The 27,531-nt window shown below is 40.5% G+C and overlaps 1 long non-coding RNA gene across 1 annotated transcript in view; it reads left to right on the top strand.

Moving 5' to 3' along the window:
- The window catches only part of LOC140639806 (uncharacterized), a 49,527-nt gene extending 27,251 nt beyond the window's left edge, over positions 1–22,276 (top strand). The window contains exons 3-4 of the long non-coding RNA XR_012036434.1: positions 17,502–17,667; positions 20,449–22,276. This is a non-coding gene — a long non-coding RNA (uncharacterized lncRNA). The remainder of the gene's footprint in view (positions 1–17,501; positions 17,668–20,448) is intronic.
- Positions 22,277–27,531: the final 5,255 nt, after the last annotated feature.

Raw genomic sequence — 27,531 nt, 5'->3', positions numbered from 1 at the left:
TTCAGCAGTTTGGCGCCTGCCTTTGGCCCAGGGTGCTATTTTGGAGTCCTGGGATTGAGTCCCACATTGGGTTCCCAGCATGGAGCCTGCTTCTCCCTCCTCCTGTGTCTCTGCCTCTCTATGTCTATTTAAATAAATAAATCTTAAAAAAAAAAAAAAAAGGGAATTCTTCCTTCCTTTAAAAATAAAGAAATAAAATGCTCTGTTCCTGGTTGCTCTGAGACCCCCAAAGGCCTCCTCATGCCTCAGCCACCCCTGCTTATCTTCTGGGGATTTCTCAGGATTCTGTGCTCCATCACAAAAAGGGTAATGCCTGGAAGGGCAGCAGACTTCCAGGACTGTGTAGTAGCCATCTGACCTTCACCTGATTTTTTTTTTCCTATGCCACTGTTAAGTATTTTGAAAGTCACCCTAGGTTACATAGAACTCATGGACAAAGATTTAGCTGGGCTTCAGGAAGGCACTAGAAGCTGTCTGGCCTCTCCTACCATTCTTTTCTCTGTGCATCTGCTCCATCCTCTTCTAATGCCTTCTCTTCCTTTGTGTTCATGGGATGGAAATTATGACCTTTGCCAGTTCACAAAATTTTCATCTGATGCATCCGGCCACTTAAAGAGGGACTGATTTTTCTCCCTTTCTCTGTCTTTTCCTTCTGATTTCAAATGTCCAGGGAAGAAAATAAATGGCCAGTCTTCAGTCATGTGCCTACCTGTGCCAAACATTTATGACCCTATGGTGAGAGGGGAACATAGCACCCAACCATTGCTTTTCCCATTATAACACATAGATGGAGGGGTGGGCACTTCCAGATAAATGGGGAATCTTCTAGAAGTCAAGGAGTGAGGCATAAAATATAAGGTCCCTAGTGCATAACTATTTCTCAACCTTTCCTTAATTAGGGCTTCTTTTTCCAACAATCTCATCTCTCCATAAAGGAGCCTCTAAATAACTGCATCCTTACAATTTTACATATATATAAGTACTCAAAGTGAGCTTTTAAACTCTTGTTCTACAACACATTTTTACAAACTTGCTTATTAGTGTTTATGTTCAAGGCAAATTAGAAGTAGAAATTAAGAAGGGGGGACACCTGGGTGGCTCAGCGGTTAAGCATCTGCCTTCAGCTCAGGGTGTGATCCTGGAGTCCCAGGATCGAGTCCCACATCGGGCTCCCTGCATGGAGCCTGCTTCTCCCTCTGCCTGGGTCTCTGCCTCTCTCTCTGTATGTTTCTCATGAATAAATAAATAAAATCTTTATAAAAAAAAAAGAAAAAGAAATTAAGAAGGGGCAGTAAGGGTGCCCCTGGGTGTCTCAGTTGGTTGAGCGATTGAGCATCAGACTCTTGATTTCAGCTCATGATCTCAGGGTTGTGGGATCACCCTTCATGGGCCCCATGTTGGCTTTGCATCAGGCTCTATGCTCAGTGGGGAATCTGCTTGTCCTTCTCCCTTTGCTCTCCGCTGCTAGCTCTCTAGCTCTCAAATAAATAAAAACATAAAATCTTAAAAAAAAAAAAAAAAAAAAGAAAAAAGAAGACGAAGAGGCAGTAAGAAAGTAGGCAGGTTTGCCAGGATGGAATCCGTGTGTGTGTTTGCACATGTGTCTTTTTGTGTATACACACATATATATTCAAGAATGCAAAAGGTAAAAATATATCTGGGGCCATTTTTCCATAAAAAATGATCATAATTCTAAATAATCTAAGAAGTCATCACTGCAAAGAAGTTAGTATATCATTGTTGATAAATCATCTTCATAACTAGAACTCTCCATTTTGAAAGGCTAAATTACGTTCAATATACATTTAAGAAGGTACAGAAAATTTTGATGCATTGATGAAGAGAATAATTCTCAATGTAGGAGTGGGAGTCCTTGATATCTAAAGACATGAGTTTCATGTAGCTGGAAAATTACTGCTCAGCAATGCTCGATGAGTACAGATTGCTGGGCAGTTGTTATCAGTTAAGCAGTCAAAAGGCTAACTATATTTTTCACTTGAATATTTGGGCAGTGGATTATCTTGGACACGTCTTTAAACAATTCTTCCACCACAAAATGAGACTGACCATTACTACCCACTTGTTAGAGTTAGAAAAGCTTCTTATATGTGAAAATCTTTTGAGATCTTTGAAGATGTTAAGAACGTTATTAAGTAAGAAGTTATATAAAAATCTATTTTGGATTTTGTAAGAACCACTGTATTGGTAACAAATTTACTTCTGATGAAGGAACATGAAAGTAAATGGTTATTCTGTTTAGGGGCTTTATGAGTCCATTTTAAATCATTATTTATTCAGATCAGACCTTTATTGGTCACTTGTCATAAAGTTTCTATTAATTATTTCGTATTTTAGTAGTTTGCAACTCCAGATTATATATCTTTTTTGAAGTTAGATTGAGGACTTTATTTCATAAACCACAGTTGTTCAGATCGTGTTTTCTCTTATTTTTATTATGATTATAAAATAACATCATAATGCCTCATAAAATTCAAATTATAGAGAAAATAGTCACTCATAAATCCCATTCCCTATGCAACTATGATCATTTTCAATATAAATACGTGTTTTTATGAAGCTTCACTAGTAGTTATGTTCAGTATTGTATTTCTCTTTTTTCCATGCTGCTACTTGTTATTGTAATTGTCATCTTCAAAATGTGAATAAAATTCTATTGAGTGAATGTACTAAAATAATGAAATAATCTACTTCACTGTTTTTGGATATTTAGATTATCTCCTTTTTTCTGTAACAAAAAATGTACCCCTTCTCCCTTCCTAAATTGTGTAGTTCTAGATAGTCCATGAAATTCTAAATACCTGCCATGGTCATAGCCTGCCTCTGAGGAAAATAGCCACAGACAATTCTTTCCTCATAAAGTTTCATACTCTAGGTACTAGTGGACCAAGGGATCTGTGTCTGGGCCAAAGGAGACACGTTTAGGCTGGATATCAGAAAGGCCCATGAAGTGGCTCTGTAAGACACTCTGCCCAACAGCATGGCACCATGTTGGATGGGCTCAAACTGATCCAATTATCTCCTATGTCTTGGTAAGTATAAACCTGAGATTACACAGAGAAGTCCAGATGCTCTGTATACCCTTTTGGAAAGGGCAAAAGAGTATCAGTACACAAGTCATGACTCACCAAAGCTACTACCATGTTCTGAATAACTATGAACTGCATTTCTCACTTGGCATGAGGTGTAGTGTACTTGCCAGTGTCAGAGTGCTGGGACTCATTGTCATAGGTCAGCTTCTGATACTGTCATCCGTGTCAGTTCCTCATGGAAGTAACCTTCCATTGTCTAATCATTTTTTTATTCTTTTAGATGACTTTCTTAGGATAAATTACCCAAAATGGGATTAAGGAGTATAAATATTTTTGTGGCTCTAGATACATATTTTCAAATTATTTGATTCTGATATTTCTGAGACTTTTTCAGTGAATCTTCTGCTCTTTTTGTTCTGTATTTTCTGAATCTTTTAGCCATCTCTATGGCTATAAAGACTGTCAAGTTTTAGAGTCCTTTCGATCGTAAGGTTCACCATTACTTTGTGAATGGCAGGAGTAAAGCATGGTGTTAATTAGGTTGACATGATGCTTTCATATCACTTAAAAGTTTCATTTCATAACTTTTTAAAAGTTCTTTTAGACTTTTGTGCATGTATAAAAAGGAATTATAAGCACACTATATTGATCAATATATTATTTAAGTTTTTTGGAATCCAACTCCTCGGAGCTACTTTTTGACTCAAATTCATCTATATGTTTGTTTTTCCATCATAGCGCTATCTCTTGTTCTATCAAGAACATTGATAAATTGACATTACTTGAAAGAATTAATAATGTCTTGAAGAATTTTTCCAAGTCATTGACACCTACACTGAAGATTTTTAGGTTGGCTCTTTCTTGAGCTTACCAAAACTTATTAACAGAGAGTCTTCAGACAACAACTCACATACCTTTCTCAAACAGTCTTTGGGTTTTGTTGACTGAAATGTCCAGAGATAACATTGTCTCTCTAGCCACCTGGACATGCATAGACAGCACATCTGTTCCCTGACAATAACAATTATATTATCAATTGTAAGACACATCCTGATTTCAGAGATGTTAAAATATACATAAATACACACACATATATATGACATGTGCAAATGACTAATTATAGATAGCTATATAATTCCATCCCAGACCTCTATATAAAACCGTCCTAGATCTCGACATGGATGACTCCTACATACCTCAAATGTGTTTATATTAGTTCTCCATTGCTGCTGCAAAAAATCTCCACCAACTTAGTGGCTTAAAATGACAGAATGTGTTATTTTACAGTTATGAAGGTCCAGAGTCCAACACAGGCTTCACTTGGCTAAAATCAAGGTTTTAGCCATACACCCCACTTTGGGGAGTTCTAGGTAAGAACCCATTTCTTTTTTTTTTTTAAGATTTTATTTATTTATGACAGACACAAAGAGAGAGAGAGAGAGAGAGAGGCAGAGACACAGGCAGAGGGAGAAGCAGGCTCCATGCAGGGAACCTGATGTGGGACTCAATCCCGGGACTCCAGGATCATACCCCAAGCTGAAGGTGGCACTAAACCACTGGGCCACTGGGGCTGCCCAAGAGCCCATTTCTTATCTATTGCAGCCTGTAGAAGCCATCCCCATTCCTTGGCTTGCAGCCCCTTCCATCTTTAAAGCCAGCAGTGGCCCATCTTTCTCACATCCCTCCACTCTCTCACTCTCCTTGCCTCTTTCTTTCACTCAAAAGGACACTGGGCCCATCCAGACAGTCTAGGATAATCTCATCTTAAAATCTTGAATCACATCTATAAAGGCCCTTTTCCAGAAAAGATAACATATTCATGGGTTCTGAGAATTAGAACATGGACTTCTTTGGGTGGGGCGTGATTCTGTGTACCACAGTGTACAAACTAAAGTCATGATACTCCTTCCTGATCCAGTGTGCTCCTCCTTCCATCTTCTCTTTCTCAGTAATTTAAACCACAGTCTATCAATTGCCCATATGAGAAGCCTGGATGTCACCCTAGGATCCTTCCTCTTACTCATTTCCCACATCCAATCAGTTCCTCCTAAAAAGCATATTAAGTCTCTTGAGTTCTAACTGTCACTACCCGGGGCCAGATCCTCATCACCATCTCTTACCTGTTTCCCTACAAAGGCTTTCCAGCCAGTCTCCCTGTCACCAGATATGATATATCTCAAAACATACCAGAGTGAAATTTATGCACAGACGTTTTCCATCCTCTTCAGCATCATAGCAGCCGGAGAGAAGATGCACTCATAGTAAAATGCTGAAGACACATATTTGGATAGCACTTTACAAAACACTTTCACATTCTGACCACAGTTAGTCAATTCCATAGCCAGGTGAGTCAGGTCCTACTCTCCTTATCAGTGGGAGATAGTTACAGACTAAGGTTTTGAAACAAAGTTTCATGACTCTCAAATCAGCTTTCTACGGTGTCACCTCCTTACTCACTGTCAAATGACAGTGTCCAATGGCTCAGTGTCATTTCAAATGCCACACATTCAAAGGCACTTCCTTCCTCTGGCTTCCCTGGTTCTGTCATTGAAATCCCCACCCCAGCCTTCACCCACCTCCAGATTTACCCTTGACTTTACTCCATCCTTATCCCACATCTAGCCGGACACCAAGGCTGGTTGAAATTTCCTTTGAATTCTCTCTTGCCTTTTCCCCGCCTATAGTCAGAATGTCCTGTTTTCCTTTACTGCTAAGCCAGTTCAGCTGCCTTGTTTCTAGTCTGACTTCATTCTCTGTATCACTGTCAGAAATAGAATCTGGAAACATTTTATAATATCACTCCCTAGGTCAAAATCCTCAGTGGACTCTGATTTTCTATTACACTAACCACTAGCCTCTTATAGCTTTATTTTTTTTTTAAAGATTTTATTCATTTATTCCTGAAAGACACAGAGAGAGAGGCAGGGACATAGGCAGAAGGAGAAGCAGGCTCTATTCAGGGAGCCCAATGTGGGACTCCAACCTGGGACTGCAGGATCACGCCCTGAGCGAAAGGCAGATGCTCAACTGCTGAGCCACCCAGGCGTCCCTTGTGTACCTTTAAAGCCCCATCGTAATTGGATGCCTATCTATCAAATTTACATAATTGCCAGCATACTCCAAACCCCTGTTGTAGACAGGCTGACCACCCCATTGACCACACTGGTTTTTCTCTCTGTGCATTTGCCCTTGTCAGCGTCTCACTTGGAATGCTTTCTCTTCTCCCTCTGCCTTTCCAAACCTTAGTCTCCTTTAATACTTGACTCAATTTACCTCATCTCTGAAGCCTTTATTCATTAACCAATCCTCAGGGATTATGGCCCCCTCTAATTTACCGAGTACCATTATGACTTAGTAATCAAATGCCTCACATTGTACATGTTGTCTTATATACATTAGTCTTGTCTCCAACCAAACTGTAACCAGCTTGAGAGAAAGGTCTAAGTTTTCTGTTTTTACCAGAAGTAAATTTTTTTTTACTGGTTCCTTTAATTACCCCCGAACTAGAGATTCATCTGAGAAGTAATTAACTACTTTAGGAGTTAATCCAGCATATACTTTGAAGCAGAAGCAATTCTGCTTATTAGTTCAATTCCTTTTAGTATTTCAAACCATTAAGATATTGAAGTCTACTTGACAGTTCAAAAATTTACAGTGATTGATGATAGGTAACTGATAATAGCTGAAAACCCCAACTGAACCATCCACAGTTTTTGAAGAGGGACAGAATGTAAATAACTAATATAAACTAAACACAACCATCAAGATAGTAAAGTCATAGACTATTTGATGAGATCTTCCTTGCTTGTCAAGTGTTGCATGAGACTATAAAGTTGGAGAAGATGGAAGCATTTGGAAGAAGGTCTGACTCGCTTCCCCAGTCACAGGGAACTCAGCAAGTTTAGGAAGGGTAGTATGCGGAACATAGTCTAATGATCAAATCAACATAGGCATAAAATGAAGGCAATGAGAATAGTGTTAAAATAAGATCTTTTTTTAAAAAAAAGCTTTTATTTATTCATGAGAGACACAGAGAGAGGCAGAGACACAGGCAGAGGGAGAAGCAGGCTCCCTGTGGGGAGCCTGATGTGGGACTCAATCCCAGGACTCTGGGATTGTAACCTGAGCCAAAGGCAGATGCTCAACCACTGAGCCACCCAGGTGCCCCTCAAGTAAGATCTTTTGATCAAGAAAATGAGAGGTTAATTTACAAACTGATGGAGTTGTTGCTCTGAAGACAGTCACAACACTGATTTACAAACAGTAACAGCACCACCAAAACCAGCCTGAAAGCAACTCTGTAACCAGTGTATCCAAGTGCAAGAGCATAGACTCCAAGACACCTTATAAAGATTTCTCTCTACATATTATTGATTTACTAGTTTTGAAACTTAGTTTTTTTTTCTTTATTTATTTATGATAGTCACACAGAGAGAGAGAGAGAGGCAGAGACACAGGCAGAGGGAGAAGCAGGCTCCATGCACCGGGAGCCCGACGTGGGATTCGATCCTGGGTCTCCAGGATCGCGCCCTGGGCCAAAGGCAGGCGCCAAACCGCTGCGCCACCCAGGGATCCCCTAAACTTAGTTTTAAAGTCTAATCAAATAAGCGTTGTTCAGGTCTTTCCAGGGAGAAGAGACAACTTTCTTATCATACAGTGATTTTCAAGACACTATTCAGAAAGCAGTACAACCTCTTCCTCTACAACACACACACACACACACACACACACACTTACACACACACACTACAAAATGTCAAAGTCATTAGCTGTTTGTACCCTAGATGCGGAAGAAGGAACTCCCCAGATGATTTTTAAATTCTGGGGCAATTACTACATACAGTTTCAAGAGCCAGAAGTAGGAATCAATCTGCCAGGCAACTATTAGGAATGGAATTGCTTCTGCTTCAAAGTATATGCTGGATTAACTCCTAAAGTAGTTAATTACTTTTCAGATCATGCTGTGGTGACACAGAGCCTAAACAGAAAACTGCTGCCACCCAGGCCTAAGGAGGCGGAAGAGAAGGAAGGTCACGATTTCTGTTATCTTTTGGACTGTGTCTAATGGGACTAGCTTAAAAGCCAAAGAAGCAAAAAGCAGGGTTTTGTTTGTTTTAGCCAAAAACGAAATAACAAGTCTTTTTTTTTTCTTTAAGTAAATTAGTTGTTTAAGTGAATCAACTACTGGTTGTTTGATCATTATAAAGATTTTACTGGAATTGAGCTGCTTGTCAAAGACTCTGTAAGTAACCAAATGCTTTGGTTGAATTACCTTTAGATCCATTTCGACTTTGATAATGGACTAAATTTTCCTAGTGGAAGATGATAGAATACCCAGTCCCCAGACTCATTTCACTTCAGAGGTACTTAACGGGAGGTGAAGAAAACACTGGTCTAAATGGAAAGATGGGGAACACAGATGGCATGTGGCGTGCCTGTATTGCTGTCTTCCCCCTTTCGGACCCAAGACCATCCCTGTTCCTCATGGCACTCTTAACTCCCACCAGGTTTGCACCTGGCTTCAGAAACCTTCTCAACATAGGGGTGTGGGAAACTGCTAGTGTCACGAGATTTCTCTCCCCGTAGCGCCCTCTGTTCTCAGTCACATGCATGCAAGGATGAAGAGGTGGACCAGATGGGGAGTGGTGGGCAGCCAAGCAGAGTGCTATTGAGGATAGTACAAAGCTCCCAAAGAGGGAGGGGATCCCAGAGGGTTGCCCTCGAGGTTTCGAAGTTTAGGGGTCTAATGAGCTCTTTTGCAGAACAACCTTAAGCAATCAGGGCGTGCTGACTGGTGCCAATCTGGGCTTTGGTCATGTATCTGTCTACCTGGTGGGCTGATGGTTTTGGGGGGCTGACATCTGAGGCTTAGGTCCTCACTCCCCGTTGGCCATGAGACAAATGCTTTGTGGTTAACTGTCTTATTTTAGGACATTCTGTAGAAGTCATTTCTGCAAAGGCTGCAAAGCAGTATGTCAATACGATCATGTCTAAGTTGCAGACAGGATGTTAGTGCTGTCTTCTCTTAGCTTTCCTGACTCCATATTTTCTTGTTGTGGGCCCTGGCCCTGACCACCTCACTGTCCAACCAACTCCTAACACTACTGCTCAAATGGACTGGACCTGGAGATGACACTTATTTGCAATGTCTGATTTAGAAAGAACATTAATTTTGGGGAAAAAGAAACAATTAGAAATAGACACTCATTTTCAGAGTCTGTCAATATCTGCCAAACCTATGGGGAAGAGTCTATTTAGTTGTTTTTTTTTAAAGATTTATTTATTTATTTACTCATGAGAGACACAGAGAGAGAGAGAGGCAGAGACACAGGCAGAGGGAGAAGCAGGCTCCATGCAGGGAGCCCAACGTGGAACTCAATCCCAGGATCAGATCCTGGGCTGAAGGTGGGGCTAAACCACTGAGCCACCTGGGCTGTCCCTATTAGGTTCTTTGAACCTAAATGGTTCATTGATACCTCTGATGGATTTCAGTCTCAGGATACCTTATCAAAATATGAAAGTTGGGGACACCTGGGTGGCTCAGTGGTTGAGTGTCTGCCTTTGGCTCAGGTTGTGATCTCAGGGTCCTGGGATCGAGTCCTGCATTGGGCTCCCCATAGGGAGCCTGCTTCTCCCTCTGCCTGTGTCTCTGACTCTTTCTCTGTGTCTCTCATGAGTAAATAAATAAAATCTTAAAAAATAAAAAAAAGAAAGTTGAAGAGGCCAAAGTCACCCTGTTCTAGCCCTCATTTCTACGACTTGGGAAACTGCATCTGACTTGAACCGTGTCAAGCTGATCATCCAGGCCTCTTGCTCCTGTGTTCTTCCTCCATCTCATGCTGCCCCTCTGCTGACCACGTGCCAGGCTCAACAGATCTTCAGTGTCTTGCTTATATTGTCTGTGTATTTATATATAGATTTGTATATTGTATGACATATTCCTGCATGAAAATGATTCGTTAGTAAACTAGCAATTTTATCGATTTGTAAAATTCTTTTTTCTTTTTAAAGATTTACTTATTTATTTGAGAGAGTAAGAGAGAGTGTGTATGAAGAGGGGGAGGGCAGAGAGAGAGAATCCTGAAGAGATTCCCTGCTCAGTGCAGAGCCCAACCTAAGGGCTCGATCCCAGGACCCTGAAAGCATGACCTGAGCTGAAGGCAGAGGCTTAACCGGCTGAGCCACCCAGGTGCCCCAGTTTGTAAAATTCTAATCACAACTTACTTCAGACGTTAACTTAACAATCAAAAACTGTATAACCTAGTTTGAATAGCAGTAAATTTAGCATCTCTTTCTAATGTGGGCAGAAAGAAATTGAACCAGATTTCACAATGAAAATACCAGTTTATATAAATTCAAAATATAACAGAGATGATTAAATGATTTCTAACAGCTTCTAGGATTTCAGCATTTCCTATGCTGACTTAAATTTCTAATTAAAATGGAAGACTCACTAGTGTTTTTTTAAGGTTCAGAAATGTAATATTCCTGGGTCTTCCTAGGACCCACAGAGGAGGCAGAGCACGGACCCCCTCAGGCTTCCCTTTCACTGAGAAAATGGCCCTGGCCTTGTCATTGACGTCTTCCTCTTTATGCCAGAAGCAAAGATAATAATACCAACCCTCTGTCACATAAATAAGAGGCCTGCTACTTTAGTTATTTTTAAAGATTTATTTGAGAGAGAGAGAGTGAGTGGGGGGAGGGACAGAGAGAAAGAATCCTCAAGCAGACTCACCAGTGAACACACAGCCTGACACAGGGCTTGATCCCAGGACTCTGAGATCATGACCTGAGCTGAAATAAGAGTTGGCTGGTTGGCCACTTAACCGACGGAGCCACCTAGGTGCCCCAGAGGTCTACTACTTTAAACCAGCAGTTCTCAACCTTGGCTACAATTAAGACCATCTGCTTTTAACACTCTCGACCCAGATCAGTTGAATCGGAATCTCTGGGGCTGGACTCCAGGCATTGCTAGTTTTTAAAATTCCCCATCGTTTCCAGTGTGCAGTCAAGTTGACTAACCACTGACTTGAACCAAAAGGATGAAAGGTTACTGCAGGAGCATCATAAATCAGATGAAGGTCAGGCCCCAGACACAGTTCTGAGAGCATCAGAGCCACACCCCAAACTGTCTTTCCTGTTTCTTGTGCACATCACTGTAAATTTAGCATGCTCCTCCAGAGTGTAAGCAATCCCAAGACTGAGGCAACAGATAGATAGATCCCAGTGTTCTGGAGCCAGCTGGCATTAATCTTGCAAGGTGCAAATGTGAGCATTTCTCATATTCCTAGGTTGAACTTGACCATGGTGAGAGTATTTACACCATGGAAATTGGCAAACTCTACCAGCTGGAGCTTGTTTTTGCCTAGAGAGGCAGTGATTAAGCATTTATCAACACTAAACTGAATCGCTTTCTAGTCCCTGACCCGAGTCAAACCTGAGAAAGGGAAACTTAAAGTCACCCTTGGCTCATTAGCAAGTCTGACTTTATAATATTATTGCTTCTTTAGTTGTTGGCTAAGAAGAGGGGGGAAGAGGGGCACCTAGGTGGCTCAGTTGGTTGAGCTTCCAACCCTTGATGTCGGCTAGGGTCATGATCTCAGAGATCCAGCCCCGCATCAGACTCCGTGCTCAGCAGGGAGTCTGCTTAAGATTCATTCCCCCTGCCCCTCCCCAAACACCACTGGCTCACACTCATTTGTGCACACTCTCGCTCTTTAAAATAAATAAATCTTTAAAAAGGGGGGGCGGCGAGTAAAGTCAAATAGCAAGAAAAAATTAGTAGTTCGCTACTGATCCTAGTAGCTTCTCTGGTAAGTAGGAGAGGATAGCAAGAATTTAACATAGCCCAATAGATCCCTTTTCCTTATTATTTCTGTTTAAGTATCTGTTATTTCTTTATTTTATAAAATTTTTTTGTTATTTCTTTAGGTAGAAAACTAAGGTAAAGGAAAGGTAGATAGTTACTGTAGTAGTTATATTATAGTATAAACTGCACTAATATAGACACTCCAAAACACGTGACTTAGACAAAAAAAGAAATGCTCATCTGTCATGGAAATTTCCATAGGTAAATGGTCCAAGGCTGTTATGGGAGCTTTCACCTCTGACTACTCCCAGCTCCTGTCATCACATCTACATACCGACCAGTCAGAAGGGAAGAGGGAGAAAGGGGAGCACATACCTTTCCCATTAAGGACACAACCCGGAAGGAGTTACATCACTTCTCATACCCCATTGGTCAGAACTTTGTCTAATGGCCACACCTATAAGGGAGGCTGGGAAATGTAGTCTTGACTAGGCAATGTGCCCAGCTAAACCTCAAAAATTTACTATTAAAAGAAAGAGGTGGGGGCAGCCCCAGTGGCTCAGCAGTTTGGCGCTGCTTCAGCCCAGGGTGTGATCCTGGAGACCAGGGATCGAGTCCCACGTCGGGCTCCCTGCATGGAGCCTGCTTCTCCCTCTGCCTGTGTCTCTGCCTCTCTCTGTGTCTCTCATGAATAAATAACATCTTAAAAAAAAAATAAAAGAAGGCGGTAAGGGTGAATACAGATGGATAAGTAGAAGACTTTGCCACACCATCCTACTTGTTGAAATGCAAGTTTGTGTGTTGTTATGCTGGACGTAGAGGCTTAGAAGGACAGTACTTTAAAACGTTTTACAGACTACAGAAGAATATCTTCTTAGGGTTTTCAAGTCCTGACTGTACCAGGAGCTTCCTATGTTAGTAGAAAACATCATCTCTGGAACTTCACTGGAGATAACTTTTAGAGTTTATTTTAATGAACACATGTGAAAATATTGTGTATTATAAAACTTGGTCATAGACTTTCCAATATAACATTTTATGTGATATATTTTTGGCCCAAAAAAAGACCATTTTATTAGGACTTATGAGAACACATGGGATGTTTTTGCAATCACAACCTACAAAACTGTAGCCATAAATATGCTAAATGTAAATAAATTGGACTTAATGTAATTTCCAGTCTTTCCCTCTCCAATTCACTTTACAGTCATCACACTAATCTTTCTTTAAAAATCACTTCTTTCATAGCACTCTTGTGTTTAGAAACCGTAGTGCCTAAGTTTTAAAGTCAAAATGCTTTTGCTTGGCATTGTAGGCTCCGTGTACCTGTGCTGGAGTCCTAACCAAACATGTATGACAGAAAACACAGAACTGATCAGGAACTTAGGAGACTTGGATTCTAGGTCTAGTTCTCCCATTATCTAGGTGGCTGACATTGGACACACCCACATTCTGACATGAGATAGAGCTGACCCTGAAACTAAGATTCGAGATTGACTAGACCAGCAAGAAAAAGAGCCTTCTTTAAAGTAGTTGTGGAGATCAGCTTCTCACATTATTTTTGATGATCCCTGCCTTTTGGTGTGCACCCCCTTGTCTAATCCCTTCTCCTGGAGTGCGGGCTGTACCTAATGACTTGCTTCTAACAAAATACAGCAAAAGCAATGGGATGTCACTTCTGAGATTCAATACAAAAGAGCAGGCTCTTTGCTCCTATTCTATCTTTGGCTTTTCTGGCTTTCTCTCTGATGAAGCAAGATGCCATGTTGTGATCTGCTCATGTAGAGGCCCATGTGGCAAGGAACAGAAAGCAGCCACAAGCCAGCTCCCATGCTGTGAGCAGCACTCTTAAGAAGCTCGCATGGCAAGGAATTCCTGCCTCTAGTCAACAGTCTGCTAAGACCCAGGGCCTGCCAACAGCCATAGGAGGGAACTTGGAAGTACATCTTCCCTGGGGTCGAGCTTTGAGATGACTGCAGTTCCTGCTGACACCTTGATTGCAGCCTCTTGAGAGGCTTCCTCTGAGCCAGGGAATCCAGTTAAGCTCTGCCCTAGTTCCAGACTCCCAGAAGCTTGTGATAATGAAGATGTTGATGTTTTAAGCTACAAAGTTTTGGGATGATTTGTTACACAGTGATAGGTAATGGATACAGTAGTACTAAAGACCAAATATAATCTGAAAATGTAGGGGAATTAGGAAAACATTACTTAGAAGTTAAAGCTATTAAAACTGAATTTAATTATTAAAATCACATGCACAGTACAAGGAAATAAAAAATTAAATAAACAACACCAATAAGTCTTGATCTAGTGACTAAGATTTATTCTCAAACTTTGGCCTTCAAAGGGACTTGTTTGATCTTCTAGAGAATGACTATTGTCTGGCATAATATAAAATATTGTCTCCTCAAAAATTGGAAGGTAAAAGATCTGAAGAAAATGTTGGTAGGTAGGCCAGAAATTATTGGTTTCAACCAATTTCCCAAAACTTGTGATGAAAAAGAAGAGGAACCTCATTTTTATGAATATTATAGAGCTGCACTGGCCAGTACACTAATGTGTACTGTACACATGTGATTTTTCATATATACGTTAAAATTAATTAAAACTGAGTAAAATTTAAGATTCAGTTTCTCAGTCAGACTATTCACATTTCTAGTGCTCAAAAGCCTCAATAGCCAGTGGCCACAATATTGCACAGTGCCAATATAGAACATCTCCAAAATTGCAGAAGGTTCAATTGGGCAGCTCTACTATAAAATGCTTTCATGAATCCTAAAACCAATGTTTATGAAGTCTGTTTCACTATTGTTCTCTCCATATACAGTTAAACCAGGATAAAATGTCAAGTGTTCCTGGCTACTCTGGAGGTATTGGCAGCTCAACCAAACTAAAGATATTCTGAACACAAACTGAGTGAGGAGAATTTATGTTCTAAAAAGCATTAGAAGGCTGGTACCATAAAGGACTACCAAAGACTCAGTCTGAAGGTGAACCAGTGGGAGGCACCACTTCTGATACCAGTTCCAAACACAGGCCAAATCACATTATCGCTCTAGACTTTAGTTTCCACATTTGTCAAATGAGAACAAAGGGCTGACGATCTCTCAAGTTCCTTCAAGCTCTAAAACTCAATGACTATACAGCCATCAAAAAGAATGAAATTTTGCATTTGCAAGTAGGTCAATGGAACTAGAGGGTACTATGCTAAGTGAAATAGTCTGTCAGAAAAAGACAAATGCCATATGATTTCACTAATAGGTGGAATTTAAGAAACAAAACAGATGAACACTGCGGAAGGGAAGGAAGATAAGATAGAAACACAAAGATAGGCAAACCAGAGGAGACTCTTAACTATAGAGGACAAACTGAGGGTTGCTGTAAAGGAGGTTGTTGAGAGGGGAGGGGTAGGCAAGATGGGTGATGGGCGCAAAGGAGGGCACTTGTGATGAGCCCTGGGTGTTGTATGTAAGTGATGAATCACTGACTTCTACTCCTGAAACCAATACTACACTATGTGTTAACTTGAATTTAGATAAAACTTGGAGAAAGGGGCATCTAGGTGGCTCAGTCGGTTGAGCCTCTGCCTTTGCTCAGGTCATGATCCGGGAGATTGAGTTTGTATCAGATCAGGCTCCCTGCTCAGCGGGAGGCTGCTTCTCCCTCTGCCCTTCACCCCGCTCCTGCTTTCTCTCTCTCTCTCTCTCTCACTCCCTCTGCATAGCTCAAATAAATACATAAATACATAAATAAATACATAAATAAATGCATAAATAAATAAAATCTTAAGAAAACTTGGAGAAAAAAATAAGAGAATAGAAAAAAACAAAACAAAACAAAACTCCATAACTATATATGTTACTCTAATGAAAAAACTGACCTGCGTAAATTATTTGATGACTCACAGATGCAGGGTAGGAATCCTACAACTGGTTTTAAACTGCCTCCTTCAGGTTCACCCCGGCGTCCAGACTCCTTTCTTCTACCAGGATGATATTAGGGCAAAGACAGGAGAAGGGGGGAGGGAGCAGGATTGCACCTAGGGAGTTCAGCCACCTTCCTCTAAAGATCTGGCCATTCCTAACTCCTAGTCACCTTCGGTATCCCTCAATGGGTCTTGTAAGCCCTTGGGAATTTCTTTCATATCATGTGACTGCCATAGACAGTCAGGCCAGGTGGTCTCTCAGTGCTTTCTCTACCTAAGGATATTTTGCCACCATTTCCATTGCCCTGGGGTTACTTCATGTTGTGGGCTAAGATGCTTGAGTGTTTCCTGAGCTACTAGGTCTTGGAGGGCAAGAAACAAGCCCTTGTACCCAGGATTGTCTCAAATTTATCTATTCATTCCAAGTACTCCCTACTCCCCATTGACTCTTGGGTCTTTAGGTTTGTCCCAGGGTGGGGTGGGGGAAGGAGCTCCCACATTCATACTTGACCTCTTGCCCTTCATCTCACTTCTCCTTCATGTCTAACCAAAAATGAGTTTTCACCTTACCCTGCCTTTGTACACTGTTTTTAAGCAAACTTTCCTTTTACACCCTCTAAAAGAATTCTGAAAGCTTTCACATTTTTAGGTTGACATCTGAAACTTTTTATCTCAAAATTTAATAGTTGAAAAAGATGTTATCTCTGGTGTATTTTACATTGGATGTGTGCTCTAAATATATTTTTGTTGAAACCTTAGAACATTCGATTTTGCTCATTCAATGTATGGAAAATAACCACACAGAACCTGGCTGGCAAAGTCAGTTTTTGTTATCTAGCCAGTCAGCGAAATCAGGCATACTTTCTGTCCGGACAAGTCTGGATTTTATTTTTCAATTTAAGTCAATGTTTCAATATAAGTCCTCATGACAACCATATCACTTCTGAATTCTAATACATAGAAACAACGATAAAATAGATGAGGCACTTAGCCATGGATGACGCTATAGCTTTGTTGAGATGAGTTCCCCCCCACCCCCACCCCATGGCCCTTAGTATTTTCCTGGGAGCTCACCTGGTGTTGCTCTCAAAGAACCTTCCCTCAGGGGCATGCATTCTCCAGTCATTTGGTGACCTAGAGGTTTTTGTACCCTTAGACAATGTATTATTTTAGGATTCTGGACAATGAGAGGTAGGCTTTTCTTTTGTGAAGGAGAATACTTTTAAAAAGCAGGGTAATCTGCAAATGCTAAAAGCAGGGTAATTTTCGGAACGAATACACATGGAAGTTGACCATTTTGAAAACTGTTCTCTTAAAATTCCCAGTGACCATGCATCCCTCAGCAAATCTTCATGTACTCCCAGAGGGACACACACAGCAGGGTGAAGACCAGAACATTCTAGTGAAGTTCTGGGCTCAGACCCCTGAGCTTTGCTCTTTAAGTGTTGAAAAGAAACTTTTTGAATTTAGGCAAAACCCTTTTTTCTCTTAACAAAGCCTAGAATTATCTTGCTGTGAACTTAAGAAATCTAGTTTGACACTCTAAGCTGGGTAATGACTTTGTTCTACTTAAGTATGCAGCCTTTCTCTGAAGTAGTCAAACCCATTGATTCAACGAGTGAGGGGTCATAGGACGACACCACTTATAGGGAATGAAAATTACTTTGGTTTAATATTTCAAGGGCATCATCTTTCCTTTTTCTTTCATTTGGAACAGGGATGAAACGGACTGAGTTGTTACAGAGCAGAACCAAAGGCACGGAGGCAGATGCAGATTGGGAGCTGCTCTGAGGCAGGAGCAGAGCTGTGGAAGGCGGGAGGAGTCCTCGCTGGGGCCTGTGGAACACAAGCAAGATGGAGCCTCCTCCCTCAGTTTCTGCCAGGTGAGGGTCCAGGGCTGTGACCAGGAGTTTGGCAAGTTCTGGTCTTGGGGTTAATGCCAACTCTGGGGGTCCACCTTTACTTGTTCAGTGTCCATTTCACAGCAGATCAGTCAAGACTTAATGTCACCCACAACTCTGATTTTCACTAAAAGACAAGGAGCTGTTAACATCACAGGGAAAAAAACCCCCAAACAAACCAAGTAACAGTCTCGTGGTGCGCTAGGGAGAAAGACCGCCAGCTGGCCCCTCTCAGAGATGGCTGCGGGGGTCCCAGCCTCTCTCAGCTTGTGACATGCCCCCTCTTCTCATCTTTCTCTGCAAAGCTCTCTCCCATTCCCCTCAGGAAGAACAAAGATTATCCCTCTTGTCTTATACAGAGCACTGGGTCTGCCCCCTGGTCTTGGGGGCTCACCACACCCTAGTACCTTTAATATTCTGTATTTCTCCAAACTCTCTTCCCCTCCCAGATGGAATTCTGCTGTCATCAGAATTATCTTGTTATACTTGGAAAGTACTGAGTTTCCCATTCATTAAGTCTGGGTGAGGGTCTATCAGAAACCTCCAGAATGGATTCCAGCACTGGCAGTAAGAGGTTGGTAGTGGGAGAATTGGATTAGGAAAGTTTTACTGTTTCTTCTACATTAAAACTCTTGGACTCAACCCTTCAAGCTGAGATTTTAAAAAATGAAAATAATATTACTATTGGTTCTACTATTAATTCTAATTCAAATAGCTCACCCATCATCTAGGGTGTCCATCATCTAGAGAAAAGCACTGCCATTTACATTTTGGCATACATCATTTGAAACTCCAGATTCATACAGTATTATTTATTTACTGACTTACTGTACAAAAATGGGATTGAAACCTGCTGCTTTATAACCTGTTTTTTTCCCCAGTGAATATATTTCCATGTCAACAATTATGGGCCTACATCATTTTTAATAGCTACAGAGATTTCTATGGCTTATTTAACCACCATCCTATTGTTGGACATTTAGGTTGTTTCCAGTTTTTAGATCATGCTGCAATAAGGATTCTAGCACTTAGCTCTTATAAAGAGGCTTTCTAAAGTTTGCCTTCCCTGAAAACGTTTGAAAGTAACCACTCATGGAAATCCATTTTTCCTACACTTTCTTAAGTTATTTAAGATGCAATTGCAAAGTCATTTTAGAAGATGATGGTTATTGGGATCCCTGGATGGCTCAGCGGTTAAGCATCTGCCTTTGACCCGGGCATAGTCCTGGAGTCCCAGGATCAAGTCCCACATGGGGTCCCTGCATGGAGCCTGCTTCTCTCTCTGCCTGTGTCTCTGCCTCTCTCTCGGTGTGTCTCTCATGAATAAATAAATAAAATAAATAAATAAATAAAAGAAAAAGATAGTTATCAAATCAATACCATGTTGTTGTATCACTAGGTAAAGGCAGCTCTTAAAAAATTTAAATAAAGGCTTTTTTGTTGCATACACTCCAATGTAATATGCCATGTTAGAAAATATTTTCTGTAATTATTATTGGTAAATCTCATAAGGATAATTTTTATCAATTTACAGCTCATTCTATCACTCCAGGAAAAGTTGGAATAATCTCAATCTCCTACAGGGAAATCCAATTTACATCAAGTTATATATCCATGAAGAAACAGCTGGACTATGATCCAAATGACTGTAATGAAGCTGATGATATTTAACAATAAAGTTTTCTGTAATTAAATTGAAGTGAGCTCCAAAAATTCTACCTTGAAAAAAAAAACTCTCAGATGCCCTCAAATCTAATGGCAGGATTTCCTCTGGAAAGAGAATTTTCTCTGTTAATGCTTTGGGGTTGGTCCATCTGAGTTTGTATATGACCTGGTGGCTATATTAGTTAGACATACCTTTCTGGGTCCAAGTATCAGAAATCAGTTCATGCTAACTTAAGGTAAAATGAGAAATATGTTATGGGAATACAGAGGTGTCTTGTCAACGGGATCTTGAGGAGGTTCTGACACAGGACCTGGAAAGCTGCTTAGCCGCTCTGGCTACCCAGAGAAGCCACTGGCTTCTCTGTGCACGCTGCCTCCTTCCCTTTGCTTATGCTCTGGCCTCTCTTGAGTCTCTGCTGTGGAAAGGGCTTGCCCCACAGCTCAGCTTCATTTACCTTTTATGTGTCTAGCTCTCCGGAGAAGGCAAGTCAGCTGATCTTTTGCCCTCTCTCTCCCAGTTCCAAATGTATAGAAAAAGGACTCGGGACTGGGTCAGATGACTGCCCCTTTCTCACTGTGGCCTGAGGGCCAGAGCACATCCCACAAGATGGGTGCCTGGGAGGTGGTGATGGAGTAGTCATGGTGAGTTGGGAAAATGCTCCAAAGTATTCCCTCTGAGTATGATGAAACTTGTGAGAGAGGTGAGTCCTAGAGAAAGTCAAATGATATTAGATGGTAGGTCTTGATTATAAACTTGGGAATAAACGAGATGGTGTAATTTTTAATTGTGTGAGTAAGGAAGGAAAGACAAGCAAAGAATCCTGAGGAATCTGACATGAGGGCTGAGCAAGGGAAAGGGAACCATTTCTCCCAAAATAAACCTGACTCGGTGAAGAGAACTCCAGGAATGTGTCAAGAGCTGCCAAGGGCATTTGCTTTTCATTTCTGGAATTTATCAAGTTCACTGCTTGTTTCCCTCAAGGGATTTTCTAGATCCTTTGTCTGCTTCCCTTTCCACCTGGTGTAGGTTTTATAAATTTTCCACCTTGATCAATAATGATACAGTTGTGCTTTCTGTTCTGGCATTTCTTCACACAGGGATGAATCCAGGCTTGAATGGGACCTTGAAGCTCACATGATAGTGGAGGCCATTTTAAGAAAAAGAATACAAAATTGTGGATAGAAAACAAGGTATGCAAATATTTATGTAGAATGAAAAAAAAATAACAATCATTAGAAATTTTTAAAAGTTGAAAAATACTACAACATCACAAGATCTAGAAAGTCATATAAATTTTTTTAAAAATTTACTCTTTTAAGTACCTCTAAAATGCATTTCCCCTAAATTTTTTACTTCATAGTTTTTTTTATCACTGATTCATATGATAATGAGTTTGCAATATCACTCTTCGTAAATAGGTATTTTTTCTTTCCTCTAGCATACTTGTTTAAACTTTTAAAAATTGGTAATTTAGAAACTTTTCTTTAAGATTCACAACAATTATTGATGATGTGTAAATATTTAAGATTGTTGTCAAATCTGGGAAAACTGTCAAGCTTCTTTCCTCTTTGAGCTGTAAAATTTGGAAAAGTTTTCCATAGACCAGCTTCTGGCTCCATATATTTCAAACCTGCTTCTCCACTAAACACATGCATCCAGGGCTGGGCTCTACAGGATGCATTCATGTTGCAATATAGCTTCTGTCTCTGTACTTTTGTGTTAAGAAGCTCACACAGGAGAGGTCAGCAACTTTGTGCGGGGGCTGGTCTTGAACAGGCTAGTTGCCAGGGTGGGAGAGAGACAGGTAAATGTGTGTCTTAAGGTAGGAGAAGGGATGGTAGGAACTTGAGAGAGTTCCTGCTAATGACTTCAGATTTTACCAGGAGACAAAGGTGGCTGTGAGAGAAAGAGAAATTAGGGGCAGGGTTGTCAGGTTTTAGCAAATAAAAATATATGACATATTAAATATGGCAGGGAACATACACTAAAAATTATTTGTTGCTTATCTAAAATTCAAATTTAACTGGGCATTCTGTATTTTTTCTTACAATAGATAGTAGACCTTCAAGAGAAAAGTGAAGCTCTGGAACAGTCACTGAGAGAATGGAAGAGCTAACCAAAGATTAGTGCAAGGAGGGCCCAATTAAGATTAGACACCAGAAAATTCATGGGGGGCAGGGGTGGATCTCTAATGGAGCTCAGACGCTCAGGTGCATTGGGATTCACACAGCCTGTGATTACCGAAACAAGGTTTAATGTAGATGATAAAGGATAGGATTCAACTAGGTTTCTCATCTCTTTATGCTTACTATTTGTGCTTTCAATAAAACCAAGGCAGCAGAAATTTTAAAAGAAAGATGTACTGATTATGGATTGGAATCCAAATCACAGAATATGTTAACATAAGAATATTTTATTCTACGCTTCCCAAACATGCCATAATATATTCACCCAAAGCAATAAATCCCAAGCTGCACAAGCAAATTATAAACAAATGATAGAAGCTGAAGTTTCCTCTCAAAAGAGGCTAAGGAACAGATAATTTAGAAAGAACAGATTTTATTGGAACGTCAATAGTTTTCATGACACAGATACTTAAACTACTCGTTTTCAACATTCCCATATAAAGAAAATTATAAAAGGTTTTTTGTTTTTTTTTAAGAAAAGATAATTTGACAGATGGAGTCTTTTTATGGGATCAGTAGAAGTGATAAAATTGAATAAATTACCAAGATTTTATCTCCATTTCTGTAATTCTCCCTAAAGATTTAGAGGTGGCAGATTGAATCAACTGGGAAATAAATTTGCATGTTTATAACATGTCTAAAACAGGAATTAAAGACAAAAAACTTCTCACTTGCTTTCGAGAGTGGTTTGTCTTGAGGAAACCTGCTCTTATGAGATCACACATTTCCTAACCAAGTATCAAGGTTCATCAAATGGAAACGTATTGCAAAAGGTACACAAGGTTCAGTGAACAGGGTAATGCCTATTATTATCATTAGTGTTAAAGAACAAATAAAAATAATCATGAACTGAAAAAAATTGAGGCAACTTAATTGAATTCTAGGTAATTTTATATGAGAGGATTTACTTATGCAGGCTGGACTAGATTTTGAGTAAAGTTGATCCACAGTATTTGGCTCACAAGATAGCCGCAAGATAGATAGCTTTAATGATACCTGAGCCATGTGACCACATTACAGAGCCCACAGTCCTGACTGCCCCGTAAGGAGCAAGTGCAGAAGGACCCCTGCCTGGGTGGTGGTGGGATGTTTTATACACAGTGTATGTGTCTTACTTCAAGAAAAGCGCCTAAAGAACACATGCGCCTCCTTCTCCTGAAGAATCCTTAGTGTTACTCACACATCCAGTGGCTTTGGCTTAGACCAGAACATGAATGAGAAAAGGTGGTGGGATGTACAGTTTACATCGAACCATGGGAGATGGTGTCTGGAGAATCTGCCAGTCGTGTGCCCCTCACCTGACAGGTGAGAATCATGAGACCTGGGGGGCACAACTGACTTCTTCAAGCCTCATACACTTACTATGTGAGTGGCAAAACTGGCCCAATAGCGAGCCAGACAAAGGCTGCAATGGGAAGCCTTAGAAAGTGGAAACATCTTTGAGGGCCTCATCCTAAGTCCTAAGTCAGCTGGCATTATCATTTTCCATTGGTTTCTTGGCATTCTCTAATTCAGGATTTACATAAGGAATATTCTGTGTTCTGTAATTATTTTTCTTTTTCGTTTGAACTCGTTCCATAAAAACAGCTTTCTGGATGTACTTTATTTATGTACCCATTGCTAAGAAAAATCTGCAGTAGGCAAGGAGTCATGTGGAATGGATTCATCAATTTTTTAAAAAGCAGAAAACCAACTTTTGTTTCCTGGTATATTTTTGGCTGCTCACCCCTCTCCTCCATTTGCAAATGTTTGCCTTTGTTCTTGTCTTCAATTAATTTTGTAATATAAACAGTGAGCACATCAGAACATTTAAGGATTCTTTCTGCTTAATGTATTTAATAGTACTGCACTGTGTTTGAAGTGGGACCCCTCTTATCTCCCAACTAAATCTATGGTGGGTAAAAAAAAAAAAAAAAAAAAAAAAGTTTAGAATTTCTTTTCCTCTTGGGTGTTTTCCCTCTTTGTGTAGGATTCCAATTCCAAATTAGTGTGGTTGCTATGTGTGGAAGAGAGCTGTCTCAAGAGAATGTGGCCCCAGGGGAATTGGAAAGGAGTCAGTGCATCCAAAGTAAGCACACTGATACCGTCTTTGAGGAAACATTAAGATATTATTTGGATAAAAGATGGCCCTAGAACAAACATGACGTTGACTTGGCTGGAGGGAGAAGCTAAGAAAACTTGTAACTACAGTTCTCTTTTCCTTCTTCTGCCAAGAGCAGAGCATATCTGCTGGCCAGCTCACCTGGCTGAAGGCACATCCTGCACTCACCTGGAGACCTCCCTGACTCCACTTGGCCCGCCTGGCCCATGTTTTCGATAAGGGGAACTTTACTTTTTCTCTGATGGAGTGATAGAGGTGAGGCGTTGGAAGTAGACCGGGCATAAATCCCGGCACCATTGCCGCTCAGCGGTGTTACTCTAGGGAAGTCACTTGACTTTTTTTAGCCTCTGTTTCTGCAGCTCTAAAACAGGGATCATAATTTGAAACTTGGAGAACTGCCATGAAATGAAATGAAGCAAAAGATGTAAAGCACTTAGCAGCGTCTGGCCTAGCAGAGGTGCTGACTATGTGCCACCTGCTCTTGGGCCTTCCTTGCCCAACTCCCCTGTTGGTCTGCTCCACTTCGTGCCAGGTTCTGAGAGCAGCCTGCTCTGTCCCCTTTTCCTTCTCTTCTTCTCATTTCAGTTCCTGGTCCTAACACGGCCTTTCTCCAAGTTTAGTATCACTTGATATTGAAGGTGTTCCTTTTAGAAATCCTATGGATGTAGGCTTCATTTTTTTGCCCCTCTTCACCTCTACTGCATTCTGACTTTGTGATCCCATCTGTAATTGTGGCTTTGCCTCATTCATAGTAAAGACTCTTGAATCAACTTCCTATTCCTATCCTGCCTCCTTAGGCCAGTCATTGCCCTCACCGTTCCTAGATCTGAACTGTTAAGAGGAAACCATACTATCTGCAGTTAGGCATTTTGCAGACACAGCCTGTGAATGCATATAACGTTACCTGTTTTTTGTTTTTTGAGCATGTAGTAGATCCGCGCCTCTGCACCAGAATACATACTGGAGGGAAAAGATGTGGTTCCTGCCCTCAGGGTCTCCTGGGTGATAAGGGGCTCCAGTGCCAGTTACATGCATAGTATCACTATAAACCGGTGTCACTGAAAATAGAAAGATATTTCCATATAAACACTGTATCACTTGTCCTTTAATGCTATCAGTGGAGGCGAGAATAAAGCATTGGCAGTACTATCAAGTGGGAGAAGATAAAGGAAAGGAAGGAAAGAAAGAAGGATGGACGGGAAAAAGGATTTATGAACAGAAAAGAAAGAGAGAACCTATGAAGGAAGAGAAAAGTGGGGGGTATGTATGATATACCATGGAAAATCTCAGAATCTTGGTATTCTTGGTAAAAAAAGAAATGTCACAGAGTTGAACTATCAAATGATTGTTTCCCCTAGCGTTTCCACCCAGCTGTGTTATACTTCTGCCTAGAAAATTCTAGGACCAGCAACTCGCTGATGAATACTTCTAGAGCCCAATCCATGCTGGACAGTGATAATTTTTAGAAGATTCATCTAATAATATGTAGAATCTAAAATTGCTTCCTATTTTTTAAAGATTTTTACAAATTAATTAATCAATTAATTATTTGATAGAGAGAGAGAGCACAAACATGCAGGAGAGGTGGAGGCAGAGGGAGAAGCAGATTCCCCACTGAACAGGGGCTCAATGCAGGGCTTGATCCCAGGACCCCAAGGTCATGACCTGAGCTGAAGGCAGCCACTTAGCCCAGGTGCCTCTAAAATTGCTTTCTATTGTTTTTGTTTTTGTTTTTGTTTTTCCCCTCATTGATTTTGGTTCCCCTATGGGGCCTTGAAGCTAGCCCATACTTCTTTTCCTGACCTTCAGAACCTTTATGATTTGGGCCCTTTCTAGCTCTTGCATTCCTTGTACACTGTGTTTGCTAACACCCGGGCCACATTCCTTCCTTAGAGCCTTCTGATGAGAGTGCCTGTCTCCTGCTCTTTGCATGCATGAGGCCCCTCACACAAATAGATGAACATGAGATCTTTGAGGTTTCAGCTCAAGTGCCACCCTTTCTGGAGGTGACTTCCTACACTGCCATCACTAAAATTGCCCTCTCTTGGAAGGCTGAATTGGATGACATTTAAAAAAATCTGATGGTAAAGCCCCTAGAAACCAAGTCAAAAGACCAATAAAAAAACTGGGAAAAATATTTGCATATTACATATTGCTGGGATAATTTTCCTAAAATAAAAAATATTTCTATAATTCAGTAAGAAAAAGACCAATTAGGTTATTGGTCTACTGTAAAAACAAAACCAAACAAAACCAAGCAAAGGATACAAACAGTTCAAGTAAGCAACCCACATATGCTGCTCAAATATATGAAAAAGCACCCCCCCCCCCAGGGGGCCGTGGATTTTATTTATTTATTTATTTAGTCACCTCTTGGTGACTGTCACGCAAGTGTGGAAGTTGACACAGATGATATACAAAGAATGGGTAAGGCCATGTTCCAGTAAAACTGCATCGGGCCCCCAGGCTTAAAAGAGAAGAGAGAGAGAGATACAATTTTTCATATGTCACATTGGCAAAGATAAATAAATAATAGTATTACCAGCAAGGGTATGAGAAACAGGTACCCCCATTTCCTACTGTTAACAGTGTATGCTGGAACAATTTTTATAAAGGTAATTTCATAATATTTATCAAAATTGATATGCACAAATGTACCTTTCACCCAGTGATTTTAGTTCTGGAAATTTGCCCTACAGATATGTTCCTGAATGTAGGAATTAATGTATGTACAAAAGTACTCATGGCATTGTTTTATATAATAGCAAGAAGCTGGAAACAATATATGAATCTATCAATATGGGAATGGATAAGTAAATTATAGTGCATTCATACAATAAAATAGTATGCAGTTATTAAAAAGAATGAGGCAGATCTGTTTGTGGCTCTGTAGTGCTCTAAGTGCATTTCATATTAGCTTACAGACATTTTATATCTGCTACTTTGTTTTTTTAAAAAGAGAGCCCCTAAAATTCTATCAGCTTCAAGCCCCACAAAATCTGGATATACCCCTGGCCCCAATGCACTTGGAGACAGACACAATCCTGTGGGTAACAGAAGTTCGTTCTACAGTATAAGGTGGAAGAGGAGGGTATGGAGGGATGTGGGGTTGGAGGGCATGGCGGAGAGGGTTGGATCAAAATGATCCAGTTTGAAAAAAAATTTACAGGTGATTCTGGTATGCTTCCCTCTTTGAAATGCACTACTACCCTGTGTTCAGCCCACAATTCCCCAATCCTGCATAGCCACCCTTTCTTCCTCTTCTCCTTTAAAGCTCTAAAACCACTTTCACTGTCAGATGAAGACTAACCTTGCAGCTAAAGTCCAGACGGCCTTTGTCAAGCCTAGTTCTCTGGGTCCTTAAGGTGCCTGAAGAAGGTGGACCAGCCATGCAAACTCCAGAATTGTTTCCTCTCTCGGATTTTCTGACCTCTAACTTGAAACACAGCTACCATTCACCTCATGTTTATTAAAAAAAAAAAAAAAAAAAAAAAAAAAAGGCAATATGCTGAAGTTCCCAGATCATTCTCTAAGCCACTAAGTCTTCTTATAAGCAAGCAGCCTTTAAACAGTTCTTATCTTTTAAAAATCACCTGGGTATTCACTTTCTCTTTGTTTCCTTTTTGCCGGTTTTCAAACACGTGCTGCTGCTGGGAAGGTTTGGAGAGATTTTGAGGAGCATGGGGAGTAAACCATATTGGCAGGAAAGATTATGGTCTCATAAATCAAGAAGTGAAGTTATGTGGGCTTTTTTTTTTTTTTTAACCACATTTTTTAAAAAAGGGAATGAGGCACAGAACTTTGAAAAATGAAGGAGCACTCAGGAGTAACTCCACCGTATTTAGTAAGACATGATTCCATTTATATTCCTAGATTTTCCTCCTCCCTCCTTC

Source organism: Canis lupus, chromosome 9, assembly GCF_048164855.1.
Source record: "Canis lupus baileyi chromosome 9, mCanLup2.hap1, whole genome shotgun sequence".
In the NCBI taxonomy this organism is placed as follows: Eukaryota; Metazoa; Chordata; class Mammalia; order Carnivora; family Canidae; genus Canis; species Canis lupus.
This window is presented reverse-complemented; position numbering and strand designations above follow the sequence as displayed.